This window comes from Triturus cristatus, chromosome 12 (assembly GCF_964204655.1).
Source record: "Triturus cristatus chromosome 12, aTriCri1.1, whole genome shotgun sequence".
NCBI classification, from domain to species: domain Eukaryota; kingdom Metazoa; phylum Chordata; class Amphibia; order Caudata; family Salamandridae; genus Triturus; species Triturus cristatus.
The window spans coordinates 644,436,121-644,459,884 of NC_140595.1; positions in this window are offsets into that span (position 1 = coordinate 644,436,121).

Consider the following 23,764-nt stretch of genomic DNA (forward strand, 5'->3'; position numbering starts at 1 on the left):
TAAAATAACGTACTTCACTATGTATGTCTGTCTCTCTCCTACCTGTCCACTTCTGCCATACAACAGCACCTGGTGTCCACCTTAGGAACATCCACAACAATAACATTCTGACAGCTGCTATTATGCTCTTTACCATCCATCCAATAGGTAAGTCTGTGAACCTATGATCTTAACTTTTGCATCTCATCATTAGTCCTTTCACTAACTCATTTATCTCTACTTTGTAGCTTCATCAAATATTAAATTATATATCTATATATATTGTACATATAATTGTAATTTAATTTATAGATGAAACCTTAATTGCATATGTTGACTTGTGCTCATATGATACCAACTTTATAATTTATTTGCAGAAAAATGTTTTTTAAAGTACAGTGTTGAGATTTAGACACACAACTGGATTTGATGCATTTCATCTGTTGAAACCTTCTTCTTCCAGTTACCAGAAACATTGAGCAGGACAATGATGCTGAAATATCTACAAGAGGAGGACAGCGGGCAATCTGAGGATAGAATCCATTACTCCTCAAATTCACAATATCGGTGGCCAGCACTGCTCAACAACCGAAGGAGGAGGATCGGGAACTGCTCAATGAGGAGGAGGGGTACCTGGACGAAGAGGCGATTCCCCCAAACCCTCCACACAGAATATCTTCAAGAAGCCCACTTCACAACTGGGCAGCAGGATTCCTCCTAAATCAATTCTGAGGATTACCAATCTCCAGCCGTTAGCTAAGCAACCGTGGGTGATAGCTCTGTCTGTGCAACAGTCACTTCCACACAGCCCAAAACTCATATGTATCCCTGTACAATCTCTTATACACTCCTCCCATGAAGATGCATCTTGATCTTCTCACAATCATCTGCGGAAGAGTATACCCTGGGTGAGGAACAGGTACCTTGCATACATGGTTCCCACCCACAACCTCCCAGATGCCACCCCTCTCCATGCTGGACTACCTGATGGCTATACCAGATGGCCATGTGTGGGTTGGCATGGAATAATGCTGCTCAATGGTTTTACCAAAAGTCTAATATGCAGGAGGATATTCATGCTAAGGTGAGCACTCTCTGTGAGACAGATGCCTCCCTTAAAGAACTGTATACCACAGAAAGCTGCTCCTAGTGAAGTGTGACCCTACTACAGTTTATAAAACTATTGTGAGTTGGGACATCTCACATAAAGTGACGGACTGGTCTCACACACCACCTGGTGTCATGCTTCATCATCAGCCAGTCCTCGCCCTCCAAAACCTTCGTTTGATGGAGGGCGGGCATACACCTGGAGACAGGGATGCACTTCTAAACTAAGGAGTGGGGGCCCGTGAAATGGAACATGAAGTTAAAAATCATTATAGTTACCAGAAAAGAAGTTTTAATGAGGCCAATAACTATATCATACTAAAAACAAAAAGATGGTGGGTGGGGTATTTAGTGTCCCCTAACCGTCTCGTGGAAGGTCAACATGTTTCTGCCTCATCGGCCCGAGCGGGTCCAGGGCATTCATCAAGACCTAAGTTTGAACTGGGGGCTCCGTTCTTACCAAAAGGTAGCAAGAAAGTACCACTGCGCGGGTGTGGCGAAGGCCGCACTCCGCTTCCTAAATGGCTTCCGAACGTCAAGCCCTGGTAGAAACAACTACTTGCCACATGGGGGGTGGGGAGGGGAAACTCCTGTTCATTTGTCTCAGGAAAAGGATCCCGCGTTCATCCTATGGTGTTGCTCGAGGTCCTCCCGGATGGAAGAACTGCCATAGTTGATTGGCAGGCAGCCTCATGCCTTGGATAACATTGCAAAATGTTACTAAGATATGGCAATGATGCTCCAAGGAAATTTTTTAGACTTTTAGGGGAAAGAGCGCAAGACACCATGCTTTGGCCAAGAAGATGATAAAGGCAACAGGCAAAAAATGGCAATGCCATCTTCATAGCCAATGCATGCAGGAGATTCTACAGAGGACCCTGAACACGGGAGAGACCAAACACCTGCCAACCTCACACCTCTGCCACCTCAAGCTGTATCACCTTCAACTGCACTACCTCAACCTCCAACACCACCTCAAGCATTACCAACTCTCCTAATCTCAGCACAAGCACAGCCTCAATAATCTTGCCACCAACATCACGTAGGAGTAGTAGTAGGAGAAAACCCATTATTTTATCTATAACTATCTCTGACACATTTGTTTTTATACAGTTCACCTGGACATCAGCCTTTCTTATCCATACTTACACATGCTGGTGCAGGCTTGGTGAAGGACGGTGCTGCTGTTCAAGGCGAGGAGAGGAGCAGCACAAGCAAGCAGGCAAGCGCGCAGTCAGCTGCTGATCGTTGGTGTAGAATGGGCAGGAGGGGGCAGAGCAAGGCAGAGCATAGTGGATCCGGGTAGCCTGATACACCAATACAGGTAGGGCTGTTGCAGGCTGTAAGGGATATGGGGAGTGTGCAGTGAGAGAAGCGGGCAGGGCTTGTCCTTCACTCAAGCCGCCACCTTGCTGACACTGCTGTCCCTCTCTCGCGCCTCTTCCTATGACAACTGCCGCTGCTGCTGCTCTTGCCGCCTTTGCATCTGCTGCCCCCCACCCCAAAACATCAAGCCCTTTCTGCCACCAGCCCATGGACCACGTTCTGCTGAGCTGACTTGGCCATACGGCTGGAAGCGTGAGGCTTCCAGGAAGGCAGGGAAAATGGGGAATAAAGCATGACATAGCTGCCGACTTGCCTAGTCTCCCTAATCAGCCCTGACATAAATTGGCATCTTTTTCACACACCAGCACAATAGTAAAGGGCCTCTGGTACCCTGAACTCTGCCTAAATTCTACCAAATACTATAAACACCACCATTTAGCATCATGTTACACCCAGGTACCAGGACTCCAGGATTATCACAGACTATCAAAGTGTGCCCTAGCCACTAAAGATTAAAGTTTAAAGATCAACCAAAGACCAACTAAGCCCCTAAGCACCAAACAAAGAGACATCACGAATGGCCCTTCATAATACAGCAATTCTGTCTCCGTTGCTGTAGGCCTACTCCAAACGTCAAGAGCAATATGGTAATAGGATCCATCACAGTCCAAAGGATTCAGGCCTAGGCCCTGTATTGGGTTGAGCCCCAGGTTCGCAGAAGCAGTCTGACCAGAATTGGATGTGGCTTGTGTCCTGGATGAGCTCACCCCGCTCCAGGCTTTTTGCCTGCGATTCCCTCACCTGGATCCAGAGAGCCTACTGAGCCCCACAGCCACCAAATCCATCAAAACCACCTCATGGCACCCAAGGCCCACTGAGGACTTTTACAGCTGTGCCATTTCAAGCCACTACACTGTTGTGCCTACCCCTGCCCAAACCAGGCAAGACATCCCACCTAAGTGGGGGGTGGGTGGCGGCACATTGTGGATGGCAAGCGGCCCACTGCTCACAGAAATTTTGAAGCTCAACAACTCTGTTCCAGCACATGATTGTCCTCAGGATAGCATGCCTATATCACTCATACTCTGTGCCTCAGTTTGGCAACCAGCCATCACTATTTGGAAATTTTCTCATGTAGAGGAGAGAGGCGGCGTAGACTCAGACCCAATCCTTAAACACAAACCGATATACTGCACCTTACCACTTGCGAACCTACAAACTGCACTTCACACCCTATCACTGAAAAGTGCCAAAAACAGGGCCCCAGCTGTTGGTAACACACTGCCCTGTAGCAAAACCACAAAGCTCTAGAAACCCCTCTTGCATCAGAGAGCAGGCTGGCCTCACCACCAGCCCCATCTCTGGGGTTAGCAAGACTAGGGGGATAGCCAACAGTTGAGCAGGTCCAGACCAAACAAAACAAACACCAAAGTCGGCTACCATTGGCAAGGCCCAGCATGAATACTAGCGAGACTATAAGCAAGAGCCCACCACTATTGAGTCCAACCCCTTGAGCAATGACCCCAACACACCGGCTACTGCGGGTGCTCCTCTGTCAAGGAAAAATAAGAAAAGACTGAAAAAGGTGAGCATGAGCAGTAAAACCAAAAACTTGAACCTTTTGCACAGGCTTCAGCATGATAACTAAGAGCCTAGGGGAACAACTGAGCCACTCAAAACAGATCCTAATACGTCCCCCAACTGCAGCCACAAAGAATGTGCCAGGCAGAAGCCTCCATAACAGATGCTTCAAACCAAGCTCTCAGTGCAGAATTGAGACCGCACTCATAAACAGGTGGCCTGTTGACAATTGCATACGCCACTGCAAGTGCTATTATACTAAGTGGAAATACAGCACAACCTCCCAAAAGCTCCTCTGTAGGGACACAACCAATGGCAATCCCTGAAGAACCGAGAGGAGCAGTTGAAATAAACCGGCACCACACAGAGCACAGGTGAACAACAGAAAGCCCTAGCATTACATCAGGGAACATGGGCAACCCTATGGCATGATCGCCACAAGGCAGCCATCCTAAAGCACCAGCCCAGAATCCCAAAAGGCTAAGCTCCCTGGAATGGAATTGTAGCGAGGAAGACACCAGGCTGCCCCATAAACCAGCAGAATGGAGGACATGGCGCAGTGCAATGGCTAGGCCTCTGAAAACATCTCCGACCTTAAGATCATATTATACCTGAGTATGCCTCTAGATTTAAACTCTTCCAGCAGAGCACGGACCAGTGTTCAAGCAGCTCCAGGACCCTCCAGTACAGAGGTGCCATGCAGGGGCAATGAAAATGTGGGTTGGAGGACAAACTCATAATGTTCTACGCCTTAATTTGAGCCCAGTGATGAAGGTCCTGCCAGTGCTTGTGGCATAGCTTCTCGCACTGGGTGTGGACACCCACTGCACTGCAGTGCGACACAATGTCTTTCCAGATTTGGGCCAACCCTGCATTGCACATCTGATGGTACTTGTCCATGACCCCCTGGCTAATGATGTTTAATTGTCCCTTAGAGAATGGGGCGGAGTCTTCTTATTAAGACCCTCAGCCATGTTGGAGGCAAGAATAGTGTAAGGAGCAACAGGATGGAAGATGATTGTGTTCTGAAAAGAGTATGGCTCAAAATTACCAGAAAAGGGCAGACTTCCTCTTACTGTATGTTTGTTCCAATGTGTTGTAATAATCAGAGATATCCAGCCCTAGTATTGAATCTCCGTGTGTGAAAAGGACACATGGGGTGAAGATCAGCATGCTGAAGGGAAACGTGTGCATGCAGGAATGGGACACCCTGCACACATTTAGAGTGCTAAACTAAGTACCAAATAAAAACACGGACTGTTTATATACCTAATATATGTGTGTTAGGTAAGGATTTTAGTATAGAGTGTATTATGAGAGATTTTGTGATTTCTTGATGCTAATAATAAGTGTTATAATGTATGTGAAAAAGAAGAGTCAATAAATTCTGAACTTGAGTATAGCAAGTTTGATGATGCCATTATGTGAAGTAAACAGAATTGTCTTATGAGATATAAGGATAGTGTGTTAGTCATTCACCATTCGTAATTGACAAAACACTGTCCAACCACATAAATGCAGCAACCAAATCAGCAGGTAAAAGGAGTTAACCAGCTGATAACACACCACCACACGCTGACCTCTATTCTGTGCCCCACTCTGGGTACCTTGATGTAGGCTTAGATCAGGGTCAAGATCTACAGGTAAGCCTTGTTACATGGCAATGTTGTGCAACACGAAACAGGTTACAACAATCTGGCACACAATTTATAGGGAGTATACCTGCACCCCTCCTGTATGATCCCAAGATCTGAATCATGACTTGAGGATCCCAAACGTTTTTCAATAAATGGCCATGTATGTGTGCCCTATTGCACCGCTATTAAGATACTGTGGTTGGACTTTTGCAAGGTGTGAGAAGATGTGCTTTGACTGAACCACAGCATTTTGAATGAACCACAACGACTTAGACGGATCAGCAGTCCCCCCGCCCCAGCCCCTTGAGACTCTTACGGGTGAATAGTCGCACTTTACACGACACTTGATTGATCACCTGCAACAACAAAAAGAAGTTTATTCTTTTTTTACAAAGGGGCATCTATTCTAATTGTAATACATGGCTACATATAAGCAGTGTGTGTCAGGGTAAAGTGTGTGTATGTAGTTGTAGCAATTATTGATTATATATGAGATGCTTCCCTCAGATGCTACCCTCAGATGCACCTGCAGTCCCCATGCTCCATGCACAAGGTAACTGTTGGAAAATGTTGCTGCCATGTGTGCTTCCATAAAAGGCAGTGTACACTGTGGTGTTTGTTGCAGAAAATGTGTACTGTGTGATGAGGTGGCTGAAGTGCTAATTGGGTGCAGTCAATGGTTCCTAGCACATGAAGGAAGTGGCCAATGGCATAAAATTCCCTTGTCACCTTTTGCCTTCCCACCAGGGACTATGGCATGGTAATAAATCGGTGCACTCTTGCTCTGTTGATGCATCTCAGAACCTAATGCAAGCATCCAGACAGGATCACAATTTTGTCAGAGGCCACCCTCTGGAAAGATTCAGTGTCTATGACATGGAGTGCAGGCAGTATTTTGACGTAGGCGGGAACACCCTAGGAGGAGAATGTAGGTCAATGAAGTTCGTTCTCCCAGTCGGCAACCATGTCCAGGATCCCATCAAGTGATAAGCAATGTCTGGCATTGACAACTTCCTTGGAAATCCCAAAAATGTCCATCCTTTGCCTATAAACCCTAGCTCTCCTCCAGCTCCTCAAATAATTCCTCCTCAGAACGAAGGTCAAACCTACAAAGACTTTCACTGACATAGTGAATGCAGCTACATTCAATTGGTGTGTGAGCTCATTTCTTACATGGTCAGCCTGGCTGTGATTGGTTAGTGTTGAAATGTGTTTCAGCTGTAGATGAGAACAAACACTTTTTTTCATTACCAGGTGTTTTGCAAATGCTGTAATGCTTGTAAATCTCCAGCATTTGCTTCTAATTTAAATAAAAAATATAGCCTTGTTGAAACATTAAACAACATATTATTTAATGTAAAAATAAAAATGAATAATTTTACTCAGTATAAAATTATACGTGGAATCTACAATACAAATTACCAAGCTATTGGATCAGAAAACAAAACAAGACATTACACAGGATTTTTAAACAAAATGACAAATTTGAACATTAATACAAGAAATAAAAGTGGCTTCATTTGTCAATATATTCCTATTATTTGCTACTTGTTGACTCCATTGATTTACATGGGAGAGTTTTACAGTACCAAGGTTTGGTCATATTTGATGCCAGACTTACTCCAGGTCTGAGTTGGAGTATATTTACTACTGCTTTGGGCCATGTTTGGTTGTAGTAACTTTAGACAGAAGTGCAGTTTGTGAATAACAATGGGCTCACTCTTTTGCGGGCTGATCTTTGACCATCCCATACCCCCTCCTTACTCCTATTTTGTAGTAAGTATTCCTCATTTTCCAGCCACTCTCCTTTGTCCCTGACATTTACTAAAAAACGTATACTTACACGGGTGGGGAGTCCGCAGTCGGGGTAGAAATCTCGGCACAGAAAAAGATAGGAAAGGCAGAGGCAGAACCTCAGCACTTACATTTGTGAATAGTATTTTCTAGTATGTTAGTAATATTGTTGCAGTACTACTAATGTACTACAAAATGTAGCTAATGAATAGGCCACCGTGAGTTTAAGACAGACTCTGTAAATGAGTTTGCTCCACAGAAAGATTTCATTTGATCTCTTCATACTACTTGCACCAAACCGATGCTAAAGGTAAAGAGCAACACATAACCATATGTTCAGGGTTTTATGATATATCTCATAATGGTTCATGAAAGACTATGCAAAGGCCTTGTTACAGTATGTTGTGCATCTGAATTTTGTACCTGGTGGGATTTTCTCGCCCCTTTAAGACTCCTTCCATTGTTAACTCCTGCTGTTCCCAAACTGGGTACCACTTTAACACAGCTCAATTTGCACATCAATGGCAGTGTAACCTTGCCTCCTTATGAACTACTTTGGGCCCCATCACGACAGGCCAGCAAAAATGCTGAGTTATGCAAACTTGAGATATATCTAATGGGGCCTGGAGCCTTTCTTCAGCATCACTGTACAGAAGCAGCAGCTAGAGCGCGCAATCTCGAATCATAAAACCAATTTTGCAATAAAATAACCTAAGAATTAAAAGCCCTGAAAAAACGGAATATTTTATGGCTCAACCTGTAGTTCATGTTAATAAGATCTCATTACAAAGCACTTCTTGTAAAGGGGCCTGACAACAGAGTTGTGGGTGTGAGCTGTATTTGCCGACCACTAGCCAGACCTCTGGCTTGGCTTTCAGCACAAAAGTCAAACATTAGTGATGGCAGCTGCTTCTGGCTAGCAAACTCCAAGGTCTAAATTAGCTCTGTCCCCGCAGAAGCAAGTCCTGTCTGGCCATGCCACAGCATTACCGAAGAGTAAACTCAGAAGAAACTGGCAGCCCACAACATGGGCAACCGAAAGGCCGTGCGCGGGAAGGGGAGCTTGGTTTGCCAGCGCTTCTCTAGTATTTTTTTTAATTTTTTTTTAGCAGAGGTATCACTTAAGCTTTCCAACGTGAGATTTATGCATCCGAAAAAATAAATTAAAAATAAATATCAGTGATTCATGATGCAGTAATACAAATATGGTATCCACTATCCTGTATTTTTGGAATATAAATATTGGAAACCCCAGCAAGACATATCATTTGCATCACGGTAGGAGTAGGGGGAGGTCATCTGCATGTTTTTTTGTCCTCAAATAATGCAGGCATTCACATTTCAAGAGCGCGGTTGACCTACGACCCGGAACAAGAGCACCTTCCACAGATATGCCCTTTGGTGTAGAGTCAATGAAAGAAGTCGAACGGAGTAATTTCAATTTACAATTGTAGAACTGGTGCAAATCCACTCCAGGGCATATAACATTTGCACCAGGTATTGGGTGTTCCTTTTGCTCCCGATTACGATCTCAGCCCTATGTGGTACTGAATGACGTGAGCAAGCAGATTTGCATCTGTTTTGCCTGCGTATTACCCAAGCACGTTGGGTTGCACTGGCAAATTACCACTAGGTTTGGTCTCGTGGTACCGGTCTAAGAAAAACAACATGGCAAGCACAGTGAATGACTTAGTCGTACAGTGAGCATGTGTTAACATGGGCGCTACTTTTGCACCAATTGAACTCTTTAAGGGCCTGCACGATTCCGTGTTACACTGAGCACTATAGCGCAGTTTTGAAATTAGTGAGCAACACTGTATGGTGTTCTTAAGTGTGTGGGTGAGCTTCACCCTGTGGATACAGATGACACTATGAAATGGGTTAACAAGGCAGTCGGTGGAGCCTCAGGGCGGTGCGTCCATTGGGGCGCTGGGGCATTGCCCCACTAGCCACATGGCCCTCATTCCAGAACCCATGCAAGCAGGAAGCAACTCTCATCATCATAAATGATTTATTAGTAATTATTACGGCACTCGTTCTCGTCGTGACCGTCGGGTCGGGACACGCCCGAGGCAGGCTGGCAATCGGCCGCTGAAGAGGGTGGGCGGGGCTGGCTGCGGCAGCGCAAGGGTTGAGTGACAGGTCCTGACTCACACTGACAGCAGCGCTTGCTAAACTCCGCTGCAAAAGTACGCATGCTCGAATTTGGGCTGGTCATTTCTATGACCAGCCCGAACATGCACACTTACAGCCAGTCAGCCACCTAATGCCATCTGTACAGAGCGAGGGGGGACCCGAGGTCGAGGGTTGCCAGCAGCAGCCCCCGGTCTCCTAATGGCTTAATGGGCGAGCCCTCTCCGTGCCTAGCCAATCCTGGTGCTGCTAATGCAGCGCCAGGATTGGCTGAGACACCGCGCAGCCTGAGCCTGAGGGCAGGTATACATATAAACATTGGGTGCGACGGGCCGCGGCACTGCCGCAGTGTGATTGGCCATTTCCATCCATTATGATAATGGAAATGGCCAATCACAGTTTTATGACAAGCAGCGCACTGCTGCACTCTAACCCGTCACCGTGGCATGCATGCCAGTGCCACACGAGACACAACACCACACCAGACTCGTCTGACTGACTCGTGCCACCAGTGTGTTCAGTGCTCAGTGACGACAATCATTTCTCATTTGACGACATCGACGTTCTTGGAAAAGTTAAAGTAAGAGTCAGTGATAAGATAGTAGTTGTACACAACATGATGTCTGAACATAATAAAATATATATTTATCAGTCGGAGCTTGAGGGAGGAGTGAGAGTCCGCCGCTCGGCTGGGTGTGGGCGGTCGGGTGGACTGGACCGGAGCCTCAGTTTACATTCACAGTTGTTTAATCAATTGTTTTCTAATTCTGAATCTATTCGATTGAATTAGAAAACAATTGATTAAACAACAACTGTCGATTGAAATGGCGTCGGCGAATCCCTGGGCCCTGCGCCGCGGCCTGGTGTGGCCTGCGCACCCATGCCGAGCGAATCCTCCTGCCAGGCCGCTACTGTGCGTATTCATGAATGTCCGTATCCTATAATGCACAAATAACAGATGATTTACACTTCCTGCGTGCAGCCTCGCCCAAGGTTCCCTTTCCTAGGCATGGTGAGCGCTGTTAAGAGGTATAAACTAGACTATCTGTGCGCTAAGTCGTTGCTATTCCCCACCCACCCTACCAGGCCCTTTTAAAAGGGTTTACGGGAATATTTTGAGAAACTGGAGCAGCGTGCTTTAAGCAAACGGTTCTCTGTACCCCTCCCTTACCAGGTCCTTTCTAAAGTGTTTTACGGGTTCTATTGAGAGACTGCTGCAGCGCGGTGTACTGCACCGTCTGAACTTCCATGTGCATTTTATCTTTCACTACATCAAACCAGATGCATGATAGCTTTGTGAAGAGGCCCGCATTGTAATAATAGACAAGCACTGGGCATGTAATTTACGATGAGTGCTTTTTCATTTTCATTACTATCAAGACTCATCATCTAGCAGCCTCCCTGATTATAACTGAACCGAGTGACTCTGGGACTTGGTGTCCACACACCCTGAGGGCAAACACAGATATACGCGGCTTTTCCCATGTATTCATGGGGGCGCTGTGCTGTGACACGAGACTCCGTTTCGGTTTACAAGAAAAGGCTGCTGCGTGCCCGCTCGGCGTTCGCAAGACATACGGGGTTGTATGAAGGCCTGAGACGCACAGGTTGAAAGTCATGGGCATTGGGCAACGCATGAGTCTTTCCCGAAAACACGTGTTTCAGGACACATGCTTTGCAAGTCAGGGGTAAAGGGGTATTAAAGGCCTCTTGATTTACAAGTCAGACGTAATCCATATGTTCAGTCGTTCTGAAGGCCTTGGTGTTTTTATCAGATCCATCCTATCACGACCAGTTTAGTTGTTTGTTAAATATAAAACATCTGTGAGGTACTCAGAAATGCATTGTATCTTGAAGTCTGTTATGAAGTTCTGTGGTTATACTAAGCAGCTACCTATGTTATATGACATCTCTTTATTAATGTAATAACTTCACTTTCACAATTGCTTTATTAACCTTCCTGCTTTCTAAAATTTGCTTGAAAATGCACCATTTTCCCTCTCTTTTTTCTAAATTTCCCCCAAACCTCCCTTAGGGTGTTCGGGCTCGCTCGCTACGCTCGCTCGCTACGGTGAAGTATGCCAATCATTTTACGCCCACCACTTTCAAATGTCACCAGCCGCACCTGAATGATCTAACCCAATTAAGAAGCCTCTTATTCCCCGACCCCACTTCTCACCTTGCCCCACCTTAGTCACTACCAACCTGCTTTCAACTCTGTCACTACCCAGCTAGCCCCAGAACCATCTTCTCTCCATCTATCGCTATAGAATGATTACTACCCCCTGCCGCACTCCAGAAACTACCTGCCTGCCTCACACCCCATTCACTAATCACCTGCAGATTAACACCCTGACCACCCACACCTTAGTCACTATTCACCTGCCCCAACTATCCCTACCCAACTGACCGACCGACACACCCATGCCTCAAACCAGTTACAATCAACCTGCCTCCACCTTAGTCACTACCCACTTGTGCGTATAAATACCCCTACCACACCCATCACTTCCCGCATGACTGCCACACTCCTGTACCCACTCAATCGCTGCCCACCTGACGCCTGCCCTTGCTTCAGATATTTCCTGCCTGCGTCAACACCCTTGCATCACCTATCACCGTCCACTTGACCCTTACACCTCTGCCTCACATTCCACCAAACTACAATATAGATACCCCCTAACTACTGACAAAAATGAAGTGATAGGGCCATTCCCAGCCCTACCGGTGCTAGAGACACTGTGCTGCAGCACGTGCTACATGCACTCTTTTACATGAGTTTACTGCTTGTGGTTTAGAAACACCAGACACATTTACCCTCAGCTCACCACACCAACTCCTCCAGTTGCCCAGCACCTCAGCCCCTCCCAGTCTGACCACGAAGCCTTCAGATCTCCAGACAACCTGCAAAGTCCCCACATGCACCAGAGTCTAACCTGCTGTGTGTATTATAACATACGTGAAAGGGCATTTGACTGCCTCCTTTCCGCATATTCTTTCTTCCCCTTGCAGCACCAGCCCAGCCCAGCCCAGCCCAAGAAATCCTGCACCTGGTGCACTCTAGTTATTGCTGGAATTGTCAGCTGCACACCATCCCAGGACTAGGGGTATATTGGGAGACTCCAGGAACAAAACACAAGACTTTGCCCCTACCCCCTTAAAAGCCATGACTGGAGGGGAGATCGCAATGATCTGGAGACATGCGGTGTCAAGGGTTTGCAAGGGCAAACTGTACCCCCCTGCCATCTAGGTAAAGGTGTGTTTCTTTAACGGACCAACCCATGCAATTTTACTAAACTGTAGTTAGAGGATGTGTGCCTTAAAGGGGTCATACATTTAAAAAAAAAAAACTATACAAAGACTTTTAAAAATGATTTTATCTAAGTGGCCATTCCAGACCGTTTGTTGCTGCTGAAAGGCTGGTCTGGCTGGGAAAAGGCTTGCTTACATGTCAGGCATGCCAGACAAGAGGTTCTTTGTCTGATATTCAAGAACAGAGCTAGTTATTGACATACTAAATGTGACCATCTCTAAAACGTTCATCAGGAAGCAATTGGTACCAGCTCAAGTGAACACAATGTTTCATAATCAATCGCACAAATATGACCTGATATTGTGCTTGAAAGCTAAGGAATTTATAAGATGTATTTTGCTAATCTTTCCTTAATAATAATAATACATTTATAAAGTGTGACGTTCACCTTACAGGTGTCTTGGCCCTATAGTATCTAATCCTGATCTCTATCTGCTAAACATGGGGGCCTCTAGTTGCAGGTTGCTACCCTGTCCAAGTAGGAACCCTTCTTCCTAGTCAGGACAAGGGGGATACACTACTGAAATAATCCCTGCTCACCTCCTGGTAGCTTGGCACAAGCATTCAGGCTTATTTCAGAGGCAGTGTGTGAAGCATTTGCACATAACCAACAGTAATACAGTGAAAACACTACCAAAGGACACCACCCCAGTTTCAGAAAAATAACCAATATTTATCTGTGTAAAACAAGACAAAAACAATAAAAATCCAACATACAATAATCAGAATATGCACTTTGCAAGAATAACCTTAAAAATGCAGTTCCTTGAAGTCGGTAGCTCCGTCTGGTGCTACCGTTGTGCTGAAAACAACCAAACACAACAGTTTAGGTCGACTGTGTCGGTGCGGATCAGCGTCGGTGTCAGAAGACTTGTAAACACTACCTTTTGTTCAAGCTGACGACAGTGGTGTGGGCCGGCAGCAGCGGTCATCGAGGCTGCGGTGTGAAGCAGAGCAGAGCAGTGTGGCGTACGGTGCCCTCAGGTCGCAGTGCAGGCAGCAGCTCAGTGGCGGTCGTCCAGCATTGTTGGTGAGACCAGGGCTGCGGTGCGAAGCAGGGCTGTGATCGTCACGGTGCTGATGCTCACGGTGCAAGTGGCGGCGTCTGTCCAAGATCGGCAGTTGATGGGGCTGGTGACGGTCGGCTGCAGTGTGGGACGTGGTGGTGCTTTGTGTAGCTTACGAGTAGTGTCCCACACCACATTACAGACCACAGCGGTGATGTCAGCTGGCAACTACGTCATCAGTGAGACCAGGCTGGCGGAGTGAAGCAAGGCGGTGCGGACTACGGTGCCCACAGTGCAAACAGCAGCTCGGGGCAGCGGTGGTCTTCGACTCCAGTGTTGTGGTGCGAAGTGTGGTGTGCTATCTGTGTGGCCTTCAGGTCACTGGACTGCCGGCGGTCTTGGTGATGTCGGCGGTTTCCCTATGTGGCAACTGAGACACTCGGTCCCAGAGGGGTTCCCCAGAGGAAGGTGAAGTTTTTGCTGTTCCTGAGACTTCCTGAACAGGGGGTAAGTTCTACCTCAAGCCCTTGGAGAAACTCAAACAAAGAAGTTGCAGAAAGGTCAGTCCTGTCCTTGCTTTGCCCAAAAAAGAAGCAGCTACTGCAGGCCGACACAGCGAAGCACACAGCAAAGTGGTAGTTCCCCCTCACATCTTCTCTAGCTCTTCTTCTTGGCAGGTTTCTGAGTCCAAAAGAGTTCTAAAATCCTGGGGTCTGGGCCTCAATATTTATACCACATTTTCCTTAGTTCTCTTGTGGCAGGGAGGGTCTGGGCTCAGTTTAAACCAGTTTGGTCCTCTCTGGCCCAGCTTCCTGGCAGGAGGTGGAGACAGGATTGTCCAAGGCAGACCAGGCCCATTCAGGTGGAAGGAAATCTCCTCCCACTACTTTAAATGCAGCACAGGTCTATTCAGCCCAGCCCTGACTCATCCAGGAGAGGCAGGATACACCTCAACCCCCGTGGCTGTCTGAATAGAATGCCCATTCCCAGCCCCTGTCACTCCAAAGCCAGACAGTCAATTAACAACCCAGCAGAGGCACATAGGATGGCTAAGCAAGAAGATGCCCACTTTCTAAAAGTGGTATTTTCAAACACACAACATAAAAATCATCTTTACTTAAAGAGGCATTTTTACATTCTGAGTTCAGGCACACTAAACTTCCTTGTTCTATCTTGTCCTAAAAAAAGGTTATTCTTGAAAGTCTATCTGTATCATAGGATAGAATAGTATGATACTTTGTAGCATCTTACAATAGTGAAAAACAAAATACACTGTATTTCACTATCAGGACACGTCACACACACCAGTACATGTCCTACCTTTCACAAACACTACACCCTGCCCTTGGGCCTACCTTAGGGGTGAGTTACATGTCATAAAAGGGAACGTTACAGCTTGGCAAGCGGGTGCACTTGCCAAGTTGACATGGCTGTAAAAACTGCATGCAGACACTGCAGTGGCAGGTTTGAGATACCTTTACAGGGCTGTTTCTGTGGGTGGCACAATCAGTGCTGCAGGCCCACTAGTAGCATTTTATTTACAGGCCCTGGGCAGACACAGTGCACTGTACTAGGGACTTAGATGTAAATAAAATAGCCAATCATGGAAAGGCCAATCCATAACACAATTTACATGGGAAGCATATGCACTATAGCACTGAATAGCAGTGATAAAGTGCCCAGGGTCCCCCAAAAAATAGGAGGCCAAAAAGCAAAAGGTCTGTGGGTGAACCCGCTGAAAAAGCCAAGTCTAGCACCATCCAAATGCAGTTCCTGCATATGTGAACATGCAGCTTTCTTGCTTGCTGTCTGCTGTTGTAGAACCATGGATGTGAACTAGGTCGATTCAATTTTATATTGCACTGAAAGTTGTAAATGGGATTTTATAAACTTTTAGTCATTCCAGAATGTTTATAATAAAGTTTCACCAATGATTCAGAACACACACAGCACTTTTGGCCTTACAGCATAATCACAGTGTAATTTATCTTCTGCATTAAATTAAATGAGAAGGCAAGTTGTGGTTATTACTGTTGCCCACGACCTATGATGACCAACCACTTTGCCTTAGTGAAGTATAGAATCCCACTTTGCCCCAATAAAGTACAGAATCACATTCTCTGTCTCGCAAACAAATGCTTTGAAATCCTGAAAGTCAGGTATCAGTTTTCCCTTCTGAAAAAAAAGGGAAACCCTTTCTTTCAAAGTCTAATTTCAAAGCAATAGTTCAAGCCCTAGTTCTTTCTCACCTGTACAGAGGCAACTCTCTGCTCAAGGGCCTTTCAGAGAGCACCCCAGGAAACCACTGTCTACTGTATGTCCCACCAAGGACTTAAAGACTTTTTATCACATCATCCTTGCTCTGAAAGACCTACACTGCTACCCTCCAGGTCAGTTGCATCAACTAGAACAACATCAGAAATTATATCGCAACATTCCTGGCTGAGTAACTAACCACCTCAGGTAGAAAGTTGCAAACCAGGAGCCAGGATATCTATAACTTGAGATGAAAAAATTAAAGAAAGAAAAAAACCCACAGAAGGCAGGCCTGCTCCATCTATGCACTCCATGAACCAAGGGACGTGGGCCGCGACTCAGTTAACAATGACGTTACAATGTGTAACAAATCCCTGGAACTGATACATGGCTTCTTTGTTACTTGGTGTCTCCTGTTCTTACTTTTGTCCTGATGATGACCCCGCTCTAAATAACTGTGCTAAAAGGTCGAAATGTCGACAGCAACATAAGCGGACTGATTTTAAATTATGATTGAAATTTTGACACTCATAGTATCAGTGCCATGTACAATAACATACCATACCAATCAGTCACATGCATATATATTTGTATTAAGCAGAAGCACACTTGTATGTCACTTTAGACACTCTCACTGAACCATCACTTTGTAGGAGCACCTTGTCTTTTTGACCAATGTAAATAGTGTGTCATACTGTCATGATTCGTTTCTGCATTATTTGAATTTAATTGCCATGAATAAACGCATTGATTGCATAACTAAGAAAACTTAGTAAATAGTCTCTTTAGGATACTATTGCCGTGGAAGTCAAAGGCCACACTTCCACCGTAGGGACCACCTTTTTCATAAGAACCATCTATGCACCCAGCATCCGGAACAACATCAGAGCCTCACTGTTCCACTTGCAACTTAGAAACTGTAGATGTATCTGTTTATGGAGCTCTATGAGCTTGTACCCTCTGAACTGAGCCTCATTGACAGCCATCTGAATCATCCCTCCTGCTGTTTGTGCACCACAGCTTTCAAGCTAGGTTTGTTCTGTACAAGTAGTGTTACATACATCGAAATCACAGCCCTCCTCTGGTTGTAAGAAATAATTGTACCTTACACGGCTAGGTGTAGTCAATGCCTAGCAGGAAGAGTGTCTCCTAGACATACCCCTAACCAGAGTCAAACCGAGGGGTTCTAGCAGCGGACCCCTCAGCTCTGGAACAACCTATCCAGACATAACGGCGACTTCCCATCTCTGATGCAGTTCGGATCGACTCTCAAGATCAACCGGTCCCAGCCCCATGATTAAAGCGTTCTGCCTTACTTTTCTTTCACTCGTTTTGGGGGAAAATATAGATCAGCTTTTTGGGGTACGCTATGTCATTTCCAACTTTTATTATGGTTCATTGGCTCAATGTATAAGACGCCACACAGCTGCTGACTGGGTATACTTATTGTGACCACTCACAGCAAGCCTTGGCTCTCCTGGCCCTGTATTTTCTATCCACTATATGAACTATGTAACCTATGCAATATGTAGTCTGTTATACACAACCCGTCTTTCTTTTTCTAACCACAGTAAGTCCCTTCCTTGCCCTTTGCAGAAGCTGATCTCTTTCAGTGTACTGTATATTAGAACCTAATGCGTGTGCTGCTGGAAGTAATTATCATTTGCATAGTATGCTGTATAAGCAATATGAATATACTTCCATGCTATATTTCAATTTGTTGAATTCCCATGTCATCTTATCATCTGCAGCTATGTTCTCATGAGGGTGATGGATTAATCTCCAGGTTCTGATCATATGTCCCCGTCAACAGAATGATATTTTCCCTAGTAACTTTCTGGGAGAATACAGCAGTTTCTGGCCAGTTACAGGCAGACACCGAAACTGCCTTCCTGAGAAATGTTGAGGGCCTTCGGTAATTGTCTGTGGGGTTCTTTGCCCAAAAATCTAATGTCAGTTCCTACTGTTGTGGTCTTTGGTTCTGTGTATTGTTGTGACCAGCCATGTTTCCACTGATGGTAGCGTCACCTATAATATATGTTTCATGCCTGTGAATCATTATGGTCTAACTGTTATATTGCTTCTTGCAAGTGCACCAATATGACACAATCATCAGCAAGCACCCCCGGAACCCCCCCATGGTACTACTTTGCCTTAATGTATACGAATCTTGACCATGAACTGTCAGTATAGCAATCTTCATCATGGGTCACAGTTTATTACTTAAAAGGGCAGGATTCAATGGATGACCATTGGGCTCCTACCTATCCTAAAGAATCCATCCCTCACAGTTGTTCTACAGCGTCTTTCAGGCACCACTGTTATTTAAATTGTTAAGTTCCTGCGAGACGCCATCGCAAAGCACAGCCTGAGCATTATCAGTGCCTTGGTGACATGGACATCTAAACACTTTACTGTCAAATCCTGGCCCTGAATTCTCATCTTGTCTGAGTGAAGATGCTGTGTGGATGTTACATTTCTGGCCATAGATTCCCTTGATGGAGATCTTGACCCAGATGCTGCCTTGGTGTCATGCAGAGGAAGATCAAGATGACACGTGGCCAACGTCTTCATGTGTACAGTTGCAAATCTTGAGCCCTATTTACAGGTTTATGTGTTCCACCTGGAGCATTAACTCTGGTGGGGATACAGTTATGGGTACCCAAGTGTCTCTGAAACCGATAACTCCAGGTAGAGAGACACTGGTTCTGGGATCACTGGGTGCGAATCCACACCAGACTAAACTACTGGACAAGAGCACAGAGCCTGGGACTCACCATCTTCCTGTAGCACAAAAGCCGGAGTAGAAAGCTCCCCCTGGCCTACTCGAGTTCTGGCCTGGCAGGCCCTTACCTCTGCCCATTCACCCAGTACCTTTAAAGCCAACACAAGCCCTACTAATGGCATATTCTACCTGCTCTGAGGAGGGGGAAACTATCAGTGTATTTTTCCTCAGGATCTGTGAAAAAACGAGCAGAAAACTACCCATGGTTCCCATGTTTGGCTGAAGACTCATTGCCAGTTTTTGATGAGAAAATACCTGCCGGAATTGGAGATCCTGGTTCCTCCTGCTATCCTGGCACCAAAAAACGGTCAAACTCGTAGTGAGGGCCTTAGAAGTGCAGTTCTGTTGAATGCTATATGTGTGGGCGAAGACCTCTCATTATTCCTCCTCCATTAATTACCGCCACCCTCCCTAATGTGGGTGTGGCAGGCTAAATTCCTCCTTTGCTGCATGCATAAAAGAAGATTCTCACCACAGATGGAATACCGCCCAAGTACACTAACCCATACCACAATATTTTGTCCGGTTATGGCATAATTTTAAGACCATTCCCGAGTGGTCTGTTCTGGTGACCACCAGCAGTGGTCTGTAAGTTTATCTGATTTTATGCTATTCACAAACTGCGCCACTGTAAGCGGTTCACGCTTGTGTGGGGTGGATTTGCAACACTCACATAAACCACGCCAATGATATATGAATATTGACTATACGAAGTAGGGTGCATGTCGATGCACGTTGCCCCTGGACTTATTTTCTGTGGCCGGGACCTTCATGCCTTAATTTTGTTGTTTGCTTCAGATTTAAAAAAAAATCTGAAAAATTGTATTTAAAATGTTTCTTACCAGCATCAGAGTCAAACTCATTAATTGTATGTGACACTTATTAGCCCTCCTTGTTCGAATGGATCCAAGCAGTGGTTTCACTAAATGTCTAATGGATTGAATGAATACAAGCAGTGGGTAAGGTTTCCATCCAAATGCAATCCAGTCTCCAGCCACACTTCGGAATGAAAGCTGGGCAAATATGAAGCTTATAAAAACAAATACAAGACATAAAAACTGTGATGAATTAATGATAATAAAATCCATAACACCCACACCTGCCAATCACAGATCATGCACTTTAATGACCTCCAGAACACATTTCTCGTTTAGAAGTGTGTCAGCAGGCTTTTCCCCACATATTTGTTAATAGCAATGTTGACCTCTGCCCTTGTGGCTTTCAACAGCTGTGCAGATGACTCATTATTGTCTCAATGTTGATTCCACCCAGAAAGAAATGGTTATCTTCATGTAAATAGGACATTGGAAGGTAAAGTGAATGAGGCTCTCAGTAATCTTGTTATGTTCAAACACCTACAGACCTGGTGTGACGTACACATCTTGTTCCATTAATTCTCCCTTCCACCCCTCAATTCATGATTGGTTGAACTGCAGGCCAGCAAAGTTCAATCCGATAACTTTAGCACAAGGACTAAAGAACCCTCTCTGAAATAAGCCCCACTATTTTGCAAATGCCAGTTTTACTGACAGCCTAAATAAAGCTTAATTCATTTCCTTCTTTCCTAATATGTCGTACAGAGAGATTTAACCTGCAATTCTTCCATCTTCTTAAGGCTAGACATTGTAAACAGTACATGACTAGAACTGTGTTTGGTTGAGAAGTAGCATTTCTTAGGTGCTGGAATTAAGGACATTCTATGCTGAATGCAGTAAAGATAGGGATCACGTCCACTTCTATTTCAGGTTTTCTTCTGCTTATAGAGAATGCTGTTTCGTTCTTCTCACTGTTATGAGAAGGGGGTGCATGATTCTATTTTCAAATAAATCTAGCTCTAGACACAAACTATTAACATCGTGTAGGTTTCTATCGACGGAGTAAGCAAAGATAAGCTTGGGTGCGGTTTTAGTGTTGTGCCCATCCCTCTGGAGTTTAGAAAGACCCATGACGCATGTACCCAAATGTCGGCCCACAAGCCTCTTGAATGAGCCTGTGTCACAATAGATTCCACAAGAGCGAAGATGCGCTCCCCACACTCCCCGAAGACAGCGTCTGGCGGTAAAATGAAGAGACCCCGCCACAGATAACTGCTTCTGAAAAGTAGGGGGATTGAGTACGGAGTGACTACCACTCTTCCCCAATGTGAGGGACTGGTAATGCTCTTGGAATACGACAGGATACAAGGAGAGCTGCAAGAAAATAAGAAGACCTGTTATCCTTAAATCTGAGGGTGCTAATATCCCTTGTTATTGTGATACTGCATGTCAACTCCAAGAAAATAGAAATCCAATCACCAGTCAACGAGTTCCAAAAAGGTCTTCTTTATGGACGAGAAGGAGAAGTTACAGTCACTCCCCTTAAGGGTGCAGGAGCAGGACACTTGTGCCACACTTGGGCACTAGTAGAAATGAAAGAATGTCCATCTAAAAACAAATAAGTGGCTGCTAGAAATGTTGTAGAGGCAAAACAACGAAGCAAACCAAACAAAAAAAAGGAGGTCCCTCAGTCTGTTACAACCGAGTAGTAACAGCGTTATCAGTGATCTCAAAAACAGCTGAGAAGAGCATCTGGAAACAGCGAGAGAGTGAGGGGATTCTCTTTCACAGCTGTGTGAACGGAGCACCCAGGAAACGTGTGTTCGAACTGTAATTGAACAACCACACACTCTGAAGCAGAGTGCTCAGCAACTGTAGACGTGGCAAGCCCAGGAGCGAAGGAGATGTGATTGCACACATGGTTCAGAGTTCTGCCGCATATGGGGTAAGTGCTGGAGGGTAAAGAGGGCAGAAAGGAATGTCCGGGTGAGATCCGCTACCGGCTCAGCGACAGGGCTCTGCCGTGCGGGAGCGCAGGGGAGGAATTCCAGGACACGAGTGTAGGCTTCGGGAAAGAGGTCGCGAAGATTCAGTGTAGGAACTACCTCGCCCAAGTCATGGTCAGGATTCTAAACATTGTCGAGAATCCGGATACAAAGGAACAGGTCTTTCGGAGTCTTGAACAAACAAGCATTTGCAATGCAATAGGTCTCGCATTAGTAAAAGTTTGAGCTTTTGGCGTTGCAAATAATAATGCAACACCAATAGCTCTAATTTTTAGTAATGCGAGGCCTATTGCCAACAGACAGCTACACAAAAATAACGATGAACACAAAAATCACTCTCAATAGAAAGCAACAAGCTCCAGACTCCAATGCCAAACAATTGCTTAACCTCAGGGTGACGGGGTGCCAGGTCGAACATTCGCAAAATGTTTCAGTTACTCTCTCCATCTCGACGGCAGGATACAGTATTGTTGCATAATAACAAAATAATTAATCATAAATAATTTGTAAAACGTGAAAACTTGTGCCGTGGTTGCGTTGAAAGGTGGGCCAGGCGTTCCTCCAGTGATTGCGGCCTTCAAATGCACAGGATGTCTTTTTAATTCAACTGCTGATTAATATATTTAAATTCAATTAAAGAAACGAAACAAAAAGCTGAATGCTGGCAGTACTGACCCAGCCTGAATCGCCCGGGGACGCGTGTAGGTTTCCAAGAAATTTTTGTTCCATTTACTGCTGCGCTGTGAAAGGCGTTAACGAAGGGGTTGTGTGGTGCCCGAGGCGGATTCTTAGATCTTAATCATAAAAGCCTTACGCACGCACACCCAGATTGACTTAGATAGAGTGGCACAGACATCCATGCCCATGCACTTTTAAAGAAATACACAAACCCGCACACTCAGCTAGAAGGGAATTCACACACAAAGGCGGCCAAAAAGATTACATTATGGACTTGGCCCATTTAGAGGTGCTGGCAATGGTAAAATCGACCAAAAATTATGTTTTTACTAAATGTAAATGCAGGTACGTAGCTTCAGATGGGCTGTTTGGGCGGGACACCATCTTATGATTTCTCAGTCCGGTCATGCTGCGAATTGCCATGCCAGGGTGCAAGGCGAGCGATCAATGGGCAGGTACCGCCGCCATGGCACCTCATTTACGAAGAGTCAAGAGAACAGTTAATGCAATTTACAACCAGCTCTGATAATATGAAAAGACAAGCGTGACCAAGGCGGACCGCACTGAAAGCGGACCACGCTGAAAATAAAGATACACAATACCATCACAAAACACATGCCAGCAGGGGGAGGAGAGGCTGTCAGGCCGGGGGCACCCACCTTCCTGCGCAGCCGCAGCTGGCCGGTAAGGATCGCCAGCAGGGTGGGGTCAGGCTCCTTCACACTCACGCACACATGCCAGCACGGGGTGTCAGGCCGATCACGTGCACATGCCAGCAGGGGGTGTCAGGCTTGTCCACACTCACTCACACATGCCAGCAGGGGGGGTGTCAGGCTCGTTCCAACTCACTCACACATGCCAGCAGGGGGGTGCCAGGCTCGTTCACACTCACTCACTCACACATGCCAGCAGGGGTGTGCCAGGCTCGTTCACACTCACTCACACATGCCAGCAGGGGTGTGCCAGGCTCATTCACACTCACACATGCCAGCAGGGGGTGTCCGGCCGATCACTCTCACATGCCAGGAGGGGGTGGGGAGGGTGTCTGCCGGGGGCACCCACCTTCCTGCGCAGCCTCAGCTGACCGGTAAGGATCGCCAGCAGGAGCATCTTGAGCAGCAGTGTGTTCTCCATCCTCGTGGTCGTGCGAGGGCTGCTCTCTGCCGAGGGTCACCGAGCAGTGCGTGGCTGCGCTGGGAAGAGGCACTAGGTAGTCAAAGGGGGGAGGAAGGTGACTCAAAGGGCAGGGAGTAAGACAAAAGGGGGTCGAAGAGGAGGCAGGGAGAGGAGGGGAGAGAGCTGCGAGGGAGGAAGAGAGGGGGCCTCAACGGGCGGGAGAACCTGAGC